Genomic DNA, 10,576 nt, shown 5'->3' on the forward strand with positions numbered 1-10,576 from the left:
TTTCATTAGTGAATTCTGAAACAAACCACCTAGCCTTTAACGAGCCTTTTCCAGGAGATAAAGAAAAAGGGAGGATGGGAGTAAGGAAGTGGTCTCATCTCTGTGGTGTTTTCGACCTTGGGGTACCAGCCTGTGAGTCTTACACATCAATTCTTGGGTCAGAGAGAAAAATAACTAAAACAAAGGGGCCTTATTGAATGACAGAGTTTTCCTGCATAATGTCACTATAAAACAATATCCAGTAAATGCTACCATGGTACTAAAATACCTAACAGTTCCCCTCTTTTATTATTTTTAAAAATAATAACTCAAATAGAAAGGAAAAATCACAAATGTAATAACATAATATAAAAAGCAAATCATAAAATGTAATAGTTCACAACCTAATGTTCAATATACACATCAGGAACATCATTGGTAACATCTGACACATAATCTGGGTCAATTTGTGCCAATTGCAAATACATTGAAGTAGCTGTACTAGTAGCTATACGGGTTATCATTGAACGTACACAGGGTACCACACAACAGACAATAATCATCAAAAACATGCTGCAACGGTTACAAAGGCTACAATTAGTTCCTTCCATCTCCCAAACGTGTCCTGTAGCCACTTATGTAGCCACTGACCGTGACCTGTATTGGCAATTAGTTCTATCTGCAATGCTTCAAGTTTATTCATAGCTTGTGTGAATGAACCGTTAGGGGCGGTGTTATTGGGAATGAAAGTACAGCATACATCAACGGTTACTAGACCACAGGTACCGGTCCAATTAACAGGTAAAGCTAATCTAAGAGTATTATTGCACATCCAATAAGCATGTGGGATTGCTCTAGTTAGGCGCGTGACCATGTGTGATTTAACTAACTCCCCCCAGTCAGTATCATTTAAGACACCGTCTGGGGGAACAATGATCGAGTCTCTGCTCGAACTTGAACTGTGTGTGTGTTCCTCCAGATATGATACAACTTCAGCCACAGAGACAGCTAGCCATGTCTCATTACAGCGTGCACCTGGGGAGTCAGAGAAGAATGTATAGTTATCCTTTGTATAATCTATGTGTGTGTCTGGGCCAGTTAACTTTAGTCTGCGCAGACATATCATACTAGTATTAAAATGGAGAGGGATCTGTCCTAAGGGCAGTGAGGGCTTTAACCTATTCTTAGGGCGTTTCATTGGGGCGCAGGTCCCTGCGGTGTCATTAGATAACTTCAATAATTCGCCTAATGGAGTCTCAGGGTTAGTTGGTGTGTGTGTGTGTCTAAGTAGGCAGTCGAGGGGGCTCAGAGTCAACTGTAAAGTGTCTTTAAAGAGAGCATTATCTCCGCCGATTTTCTCTAGTCCCTCAGTGAGGGGGAAACCGGATATGGGGTATCCTACTATTACCTGTTCTGGATTAGCCTTTGAACAGACATAACAGTTACTGTTTCCTAAGTCACGAGCGGCTGTTCTGGCATTTTCATACCAGGCGTTAGCTCCTGTTCTAGAGGGCGCATAAGATGGTTTATTAGTGGCGTCTATGTTGCTATTTACTGATTTTAGGGAACGTAATGAGTGCATTAAGTAGGTGTCTTTCAAAATAGAGCATGAGGTATAGTCAGCAAAATATGACCTGCAGAAATGTGAACATGGTTGCAGTTTACAATACAAAATAGCAAAGAAAAATCCTAAGGTTAATGCGATAGATATGATAGATAACCTAAATATATAAGACAATATATAAGAAAAACAGTTCTTCAGTCGTCTCCTGGCCTGGTCCCAGGTTCGAGAGACATTGAATAAGCGTCGTATGATGACAATGGGCATTTCATTTTCTCCATTATCAGGATGAAATGAGTCTGGCTTTATCAGGTTAGACATCATGTGGTACTTTTGGCTTTCTGTTCCTGCTGGATGTTTGAGTACCTTGTTGTTGTTCTTTCAGGCGTTGTGTGTTAATCAGTGATTGTGTGTGTATGTACATTGGATCCTGGCGCTGGCTCGCCGGAGATGTCATCTACCCGTGTGTGTTTATTTGCTCTAGTTCCGGGCGCTGGCTCGCCGGAGATGTCGTCTGCTTGATCCGACGCCTGAGATGGTCCGATTGGGCTGGTCTTAACCCTGCTGGCATGAATCCACTGAGGTTGTCCGTCCGTGAGGATGCTGGTTCTTCGTCACTGCCAGTAAAGCCTGGGGGCTGGAACACGCGCGGCCTCCCAGAGTGTCCTTGGGTTTAGTGACTTCTCCAACATGCATCTCCTTGTCTCCACTGGTGGAACTGTGGAGGGGAAAGGCTGAGAGAGACAAACTTTCTGATAGTTATTATTCAGTTTTTCTATCAGGTTGTGAACATCAGTGGACAATGCAATATACATCACCTTCTACTAGCGGTGCCCCTCTGGAAGCTGACCATGGTGTTGGAAATAGTCTTATTTCAAATGGAAATAATTTGGTTACTGTAGATTGAGTCATTCTAATCTCACACAGGACTTGAGTAAGTAATTTGACCCAGGTGAATGAAGATCCTCTATCACTGTTAATCTGGTGAGGTATTCCGAATCTGGGTATTATTTCATTGCTCAACTTTTGACAGACTACTTCTACAGTTTCTTTTGAGGTTGGATAAGCTTCTACTCATTTACTAAATTGATCCACTATTACCAGTAAGTACTTGATGCTTCCTTGTGCTGGCATATGTGTAAAATCAATTTGTAATGTATGAAATGGAAAATCTGGTTGTGGTAAATGCTGATGTTTCGCTTTTGGTTTTCCTACATTAGTTCGTGCACATGTTAGACAGGTTGCTAATATGCTTTTACTGCATGTGATGTTTTCTCAATTACAAATCTTGATTTTATTGCCCCTATTACCCCTCTTTGTCCGACATGACTCACACAGTGAAAATGTCGGGCAAGGACTGGCATCAGGGAATATGAGAGGGCAATCAAACCCTTAAGATTTTGTATAAGCCATCTCTGTCATCTAAGGTACAGTCATTATTCTCCCAATAGGTGTAATCACATGCAGAGGCTTGCTCTTGTATGAATTTTAAATCAACATTTGTGTCTAAATAGTCTGGGAGTGTAACAAGTGGCAGCTGTAGGGGCACAGATAATACTTCCTGCGGAGGTGGGAGCTGTGATGCAGCTGCAGCCTTGGCTGTCACGTCTGCTAAGGCATTACCTGTTGCTTCGTCTGTGTCAGCTGTACTGTGTCCTTTCGTTTTTACAACTGCAACGGCCGATGGCAGCTGTATAGCCTGAAAAAGTCTTTGAACAAAATCACAATTTAGCAATTTATTTTCCATCAGCAGATCTAAATCCTCTCTGTCTCCACAATGTGCCAAAGTCATGCACAACGCCAAATGTATAGCGGCTGTCTGCGCAAATTGTCACATGCTTATCCAAATGTAGCTCACAGGCGCGTATTAAAGCCATGAGCTCTGCTTTTTGTGCTGAGTGAAATGGTAATGAGTGAGCCTCTAGTATGATGTCAGGTACTGTTACCACTGAATAGCCACAAAGAAATGAGTTGTCACTCGGCCTTGAACAGGACCCGTCCACATAAACCGTGGCTGAGTCTGGGATAGGTGTTTGCTCTAAATCTGGACGTGGTGCTGTGGATTCCTGTATACGTGTCATGCAGTCATGAACGTCAAGCCTGTCTGAGCCATCCTGTCGGTCAGAAGAACACAGCATAGGATCAATAAATGTGAGATTTGCATATGTTGTTTAGTTATGTTTGCTAGAATGGTCGTGACCTGGTGATTGGTGTGTAGAATAGTGTCATGTGAGAGTGTGAGCTTCTCGCAGTCCCTTATCATGATAGAGCAAGCTGCTACTGCCCTCAGGCAGGCCGGCATTCCCTGAACAATTCAGGCAGCACCTTTGAGTGGCGGAGGTCAGCACTCCCTTTAATGCATTGAAAGAGACAGTCATTTCTGTGGATCACAGTATTCGAGGAGGCTTGTCTTTTTTACAACAGTCACGCAGAATGTGGTCATGAAAAGAACAGTCTGGTATCCACTGTCTGCAATAGTTCACCATGCCCAGGAAGGACAACATTTCCTTCTGTGTAGTGGGACGAGGGACGGAGGTCACAGCTTTGACCCTGTCTGCAGTCATGGAACGTTTTCCGTGAGACAGTGTGAATCCCAAATATTGAACAGAAGTCTGACAGTACTGCATTTTCTTTGCATATGCTTTGTGGCCAGTCTTTTGGAGGTGCTGGAGAAGCATGTGTGTAGCAGTTTGACACAGTTTTTCACTTTCAGCACAGAGGAGGAGGTCATCCACATGTGGATCAGGGTGCAGCCCTGGAGGAGTGAAGCACCATTGAGAAAGCAGCAGAGCTGTCTATCATGCCTTGGGGCAAACGAGTCCAAGTGTACTGCTTATTTCTATGTGTGAATGCAAATAACGGCTGTGTGTCTTCATGAGAAAAAGGAGCGGAGCATAAATCCACCACGGTAAAATGTGTATGCAATGCATGTCAATATGCTGTGAACATCTGAAACGAGAGGTGGCAGAGGAATGTTGACTGCATTAATTTGCCTTAAGTCTTGTATGAAACGCCATACGCCAGGTTTGTTAGGCTTTGGCACAGGATTGACAGGAGTGTGGGCTTTATTACTCCTGTAGTCAATAAATCTCCTATGATGACATCTAGAGCTGCGGCTTTTTCCGTGGAAAGGGGATGTTGCTTGACATATACTAGCTTGTTGTGTTTTAATAGGTGTACGTGATAAAGTGTACAGTCAATAAATCCTATATCATTCTCACTTTTAGACCACAATGTCATATTCTGGTATTCAGCTGGCAATGTAACTGCAGAAATAGTACAGTGGATAGGGTAGGTTAGATCTATGTGTCGACATATTTCGTAACCTATGTCTGAGTTATGTAACAAAATCACTGTTTGACCTTCACTTGTGTGAGCAGTTATCATGTTGTTGAACAGTGTGAGAGAAACAAAAGTGTGGCTCCCAGTCATGGGATTACCTGGTAGTGGCGTCTGTACACGTTTTTTTTGGCACAGTGTGTGACATAGAGTACCGGACAAAAAGGATGTTGAGTTCATTCTCTGCTGAGGGTCCAGCTGACACAGAGGATGTTCCTTCTCCATCATGTCGGTACATAGGGCAGAGAAAACATAAGCTGTTATCAGTGTCAGCAAACATTTCACCCTTTATGTTAAATGAAATACACAAATTCATTTTTGCTCTGGGTGTCTGCGGCTGCTGGAAAACTGAGCTAAATTTGCACCTCTAGCTTGTCCAACAGTGCATAAAGCGTTTTATGAATACTAGGATAGATTCATCAGGCTTCTGTTTACACATAGTTACTGCATTTAAGTCACTTTTGTCTCTGGACATTGTTAGCAGGAATTTCTTTAGATTCTTAAAGAAATCGGCGACTTTGTCATTATTTACCCTCCTTTTGTCCATAGCGGTAACATTTGATGCATCACGTCGCGGCATTCTATCATATATTTTCTACAGGACTTTTTAAGCAGACTACTTTTCTTATCACAAATGATATTCAACATTTCTACTGACCTGTTTTCTGGCGATAATCGTTCGGGATAAGGCTCCGAAAAGAAATTAGAATGCATTGAACTTCTTAAGTTGTAAACAAAGTCAGTCACATAAGCACTCCCGCATGTTCTGGATACGTGATCATGGACGTCTTCACCGATTCGCGGACGTAGGTTACACGTAACCGGAAATGGGAGTTATACTGAGCCGTTATTTGAAACTTTATTTTGTATTTTATTAATTTTTGGTTTTACAGGTACTTTAGATTTTTTATCGGACCTGTCTGTGGTCTTTGAATTATTCTGACCCATGTTCAGTGATTTCCAGAGGGGTTTACACGCTAGGAGGATTTAGGTTAGTATTTTCGCTGCGGCACAGCTGAGGTCACTTTAAATTTATTGCTAGCAATTTTTTGTTTGTGTGAGCAACTCTCACTTAGCGAGCAACTTCTCGCTTAACGAGCAACTTCTCGTAAAACAACAGGCAACTTCCTGTGTCTTTCTGCTTTTAATTTACTGCTTTTAACCCTTGTATGGTAATCGGGTCTGTGAGACCCGTTCAACTTCTCCCTGTGTCACTCTTTGGTGAGCAACTTCTCACTTAACGAGAAGTATTTAAGACAACAGGCAACTTCCTGTGTCACTCTTTCTGAGTGAGCAACTTAAACAAAATTAAAATATTCAAGACAACAGGCAACTTCCTGTGTCCACCAACACCACACAAGGGTTAATTTACTTTATTCGGGGACTGAGGAAGTCAGTCAGTGTATCTCTCTGGATCACTAAGTGAAACTTCGTCAGCATATCCCGTTTTTTTATGGATCGATCACTGAGAGAGGTATAATAGGTCTTTATATAAATATGAAAGACGCATATTTACCTTCTGTCAGTAATCCCACTTCTGACACCAAAATTGAAGGAAATTGCCGTCCCGGGTTTCCTCCGTGGCGTGAGCGATAAGCAGAGTTTTGTCCTTTCCTTCTAAGATTCCTAATTATTTAAAGTAACACTCAGGTATGCCATTCAGCGTGTTAGTACGAGCTCGGGAGCAGCTTGGGAGAACAAGAAAACAGAGACTGCTTTAGGTTGCCTTCCCAATCGACTCAAAGGCTTATTTGATACACAGCAGTTTATATAGATGAAAAAAAGGTTCGTGTGTCAGCTTTCCCAGTTCAAACCGGTACAGACCAAATAAGGAAACGTCTTCCTGCCTTGTGAGCAAAGAAGTATCCTGTGTGTAGTTTATCAGTTCAGCTATAATTTATGATCATCCCAGCAAAATACACTCCTAGACATAAAATACAGAGTTCTTTCATTAGTGAATTCTGAAACAAACCACCTAGCCTTTAACGAGCCTTTTCCAGGAGATAAAGAAAAAGGGAGGATGGGAGTAAGGAAGTGGTCTCATCTCTGTGGTGTTTTCGACCTTGGGGTACCAGCCTGTGAGTCTTACACATCAATTCTTGGGTCAGAGAGAAAAATAACTAAAACAAAGGGGCCTTATTGAATGACAGAGTTTTCCTGCATAATGTCACTATAAAACAATATCCAGTAAATGCTACCATGGTACTAAAATACCTAACAGCTGCAAAACCTGTTTTCCCAGCACGGAGACCTTGAGTTCTATAAGATAAAGCCATAAACATGTTTGTCTGAGTCTTCTATCAAAAGTTACAGCTATTTATATGAAGTTGTACAAAAACGCTTTCTTTCGCCAAGACAGTGCGTTTCTCACTGTTACATGCATTTTGAATGGGGAACTCGACCGAAACAAAGTATAGGTTTTCATTATGTGAATAACTTGGAAATCTTAGCTCAAACAGCTGCAAAACCTGTTTTCCCAGCACGTAGACCTTGAGTTCTATAAGATAAAGCCATAAACATGTTTGTCTGAGTCTTCTATCAAAAGTTACAGCTATTTATATGAAGTTGTACAAAAACGCTTTCTTTCGCCAAGACAGTGCGTTTCTCACTGTTACATGCATTTGAATGGGGAACTCCACCGAAACAAAGTATAGGTTTTCATTATGTGAATAACTTGGAAATCTTAGCTCAAACAGCTGCAAAACCTGTTTTCCCAGCACGTAGACCTTGAGTTCTATAAGATAAAGCCATAAACATGTTTGTCTGAGTCTTCTATCAAAAGTTACAGCTATTTATATGAAGTTGTACAAAAACGCTTTCTTTCGCCAAGACAGTGCGTTTCTCACTGTTACATGCATTTGAATGGGGAACTCCACCGAAACAAAGTATAGGTTTTCATTATGTGAATAACTTGGAAATCTTAGCTCAAACAGCTGCAAAACCTGTTTTGCCCAGCACGGAGACCTTGAGTTCTATAAGATAAAGCCATAAACATGTTTGTCTGAGTCTTCTATCAAAAGTTACAGCTATTTATATGAAGTTGTACAAAAACGCTTTCTTTCGCCAAGACAGTGCGTTTCTCACTGTTACATGCATTTGAATGGGGAACTCGACCGAAACAAAGTATAGGTTTTCATTATGTGAATAACTTGGAAATCTTAGCTCAAACAGCTGCAAAACCTGTTTTCCCAGCACGTAGACCTTGAGTTCTATAAGATAAAGCCATAAACATGTTTGTCTGAGTCTTCTATCAAAAGTTACAGCTATTTATATGAAGTTGTACAAAAACGCTTTCTTTCGCCAAGACAGTGCGTTTCTCACTGTTACATGCATTTGAATGGGGAACTCCACCGAAACAAAGTATAGGTTTTCATTATGTGAATAACTTGGAAATCTTAGCTCAAACAGCTGCAAAACCTGTTTTGCCCAGCACGGAGACCTTGAGTTCTATAAGATAAAGCCATAAACATGTTTGTCTGAGTCTTCTATCAAAAGTTACAGCTATTTATATGAAGTTGTACAAAAACGCTTTCTTTCGCCAAGACAGTGTGTTTCTCACTGTTACATGCATTTGAATGGGGAACTCAACTGAAACAAAGTATAGGTTTTCATTATGTGAATAACTTGGAAATCTTAGCTCAAACAGCTGCAAAACCTGTTTGCCCAGCACGGAGACCTTGAGTTCTATAAGATAAAGCCATAAACATGTGTATCCGAGTCTTCTATCAAAAGTTACAGCTATTTATATGAAGTTGTACAAAAACGCTTTCTTTCGCCAAGACAGTGCGTTTCTCACTGTTACATGCATTTGAATGGGGAACTCCACCGAAACAAAGTATAAGTTTTCATTATGTGAATAACTTGGAAATCTTAGCTCAAACAGCTGCAAAACCTGTTTTCCCAGCACGGAGACCTTGAGTTCTATAAGATAAAGCCATAAACATGTTTGTCTGAGTCTTCTATCAAAAGTTACGGCTATTTATATGAAGTTGTACAAAAACGCTTTCTTTCGCCAAGACAGTGCGTTTCTCACTGTTACATGCATTTGAATGGGGAACTCGACCGAAACAAAGTATAAGTTTTCATTATGTGAATAACTTGGAAATCTTAGCTCAAACAGCTGCAAAACCTGTTTTGCCCAGCACGGAGACCTTGAGTTCTATAAGATAAAGCCATAAACATGTTTAACCGAGTCTTCTATCAAAAGTTACAGCTATTTATATGAAGTTGTACAAAAACGCTTTCTTTCGCCAAGACAGTGCGTTTCTCACTGTTACATGCATTTGAATGGGGAACTCGACTGAAACAAAGTATAGGTTTTCATTATGTGAATAACTTGGAAATCTTAGCTCAAACAGCTGCAAAACCTGTTTTCCCAGCACGGAGACCTTGAGTTCTATAATATAAGGCCATAAACATGTTTGTCTGAGTCTTCTATCAAAAGTTACAGCTATTTCTATGAAGTTGTACAAAAACGTTTTCTTTCGCCAAGACAGTGCGTTTCTCACTGTTACATGCATTTTGAATGGGGAACTCGACCGAAACAAAGTATAGGTTTTCATTATGTGAATAACTTGGAAATCTTAGCTCAAACAGCTGCAAAACCTGTTTTGCCCAGCACGGAGACCTTGAGTTCTATAAGATAAAGCCATAAACATGTTTGTCTGAGTCTTCTATCAAAAGTTACAGCTATTTATATGAAGTTGTACAAAAACGCTTTCTTTCGCCAAGACAGTGCGTTTCTCACTGTTACATGCATTTGAATGGGGAACTCCACCGAAACAAAGTATAAGTTTTCATTATGTGAATAACTTGGAAATCTTAGCTCAAACAGCTGCAAAACCTGTTTGCCCAGCACGGAGACCTTGAGTTCTATAAGATAAAGCCATAAACATGTTTGTCTGAGTCTTCTATCAAAAGTTACGGCTATTTATATGAAGTTGTACAAAAACGCTTTCTTTCGCCAAGACAGTGCGTTTCTCACTGTTACATGCATTTGAATGGGGAACTCGACCGAAACAAAGTATAAGTTTTCATTATGTGAATAACTTGGAAATCTTAGCTCAAACAGCTGCAAAACCTGTTTGCCCAGCACGGAGACCTTGAGTTCTATAAGATAAAGCCATAAACATGTTTAACCGAGTCTTCTATCAAAAGTTACAGCTATTTATATGAAGTTGTACAAAAACGCTTTCTTTCGCCAAGACAGTGCGTTTCTCACTGTTACATGCATTTGAATGGGGAACTCGACTGAAACAAAGTATAGGTTTTCATTATGTGAATAACTTGGAAATCTTAGCTCAAACAGCTGCAAAACCTGTTTTCCCAGCACGGAGACCTTGAGTTCTATAATATAAGGCCATAAACATGTTTGTCTGAGTCTTCTATCAAAAGTTACAGCTATTTCTATGAAGTTGTACAAAAACGTTTTCTTTCGCCAAGACAGTGCGTTTCTCACTGTTACATGCATTTTGAATGGGGAACTCGACCGAAACAAAGTATAGGTTTTCATTATGTGAATAACTTGGAAATCTTAGCTCAAACAGCTGCAAAACCTGTTTTGCCCAGCACGGAGACCTTGAGTTCTATAAGATAAAGCCATAAACATGTTTGTCTGAGTCTTCTATCAAAAGTTACAGCTATTTATATGAAGTTGTACAAAAACGCTTTCTTTCGCCAAGACAGTGCGTTTCTCAC

The 10,576-nt window shown here is 40.6% G+C and overlaps 1 long non-coding RNA gene across 1 annotated transcript; it reads right to left on the bottom strand.

The window, feature by feature from the left end:
* Nucleotides 1–361: 361 nt before the first annotated feature.
* LOC309690203 lies at nt 362–6,618 on the bottom strand. Its single transcript, XR_014271662.1, has 2 exons — nt 6,227–6,618; nt 362–6,160 (listed from the first exon to the last, which is right to left on the bottom strand). It is a non-coding gene; the product is annotated as an uncharacterized lncRNA (long non-coding RNA).
* Between the last annotated feature and the right edge of the window lie 3,958 nt (nt 6,619–10,576).

Source organism: Aulonocara stuartgranti (genome assembly GCF_965226115.1).
Source record: "Aulonocara stuartgranti genome assembly, chromosome: 16".
Taxonomy (NCBI): Eukaryota; Metazoa; Chordata; class Actinopteri; order Cichliformes; family Cichlidae; genus Aulonocara; species Aulonocara stuartgranti.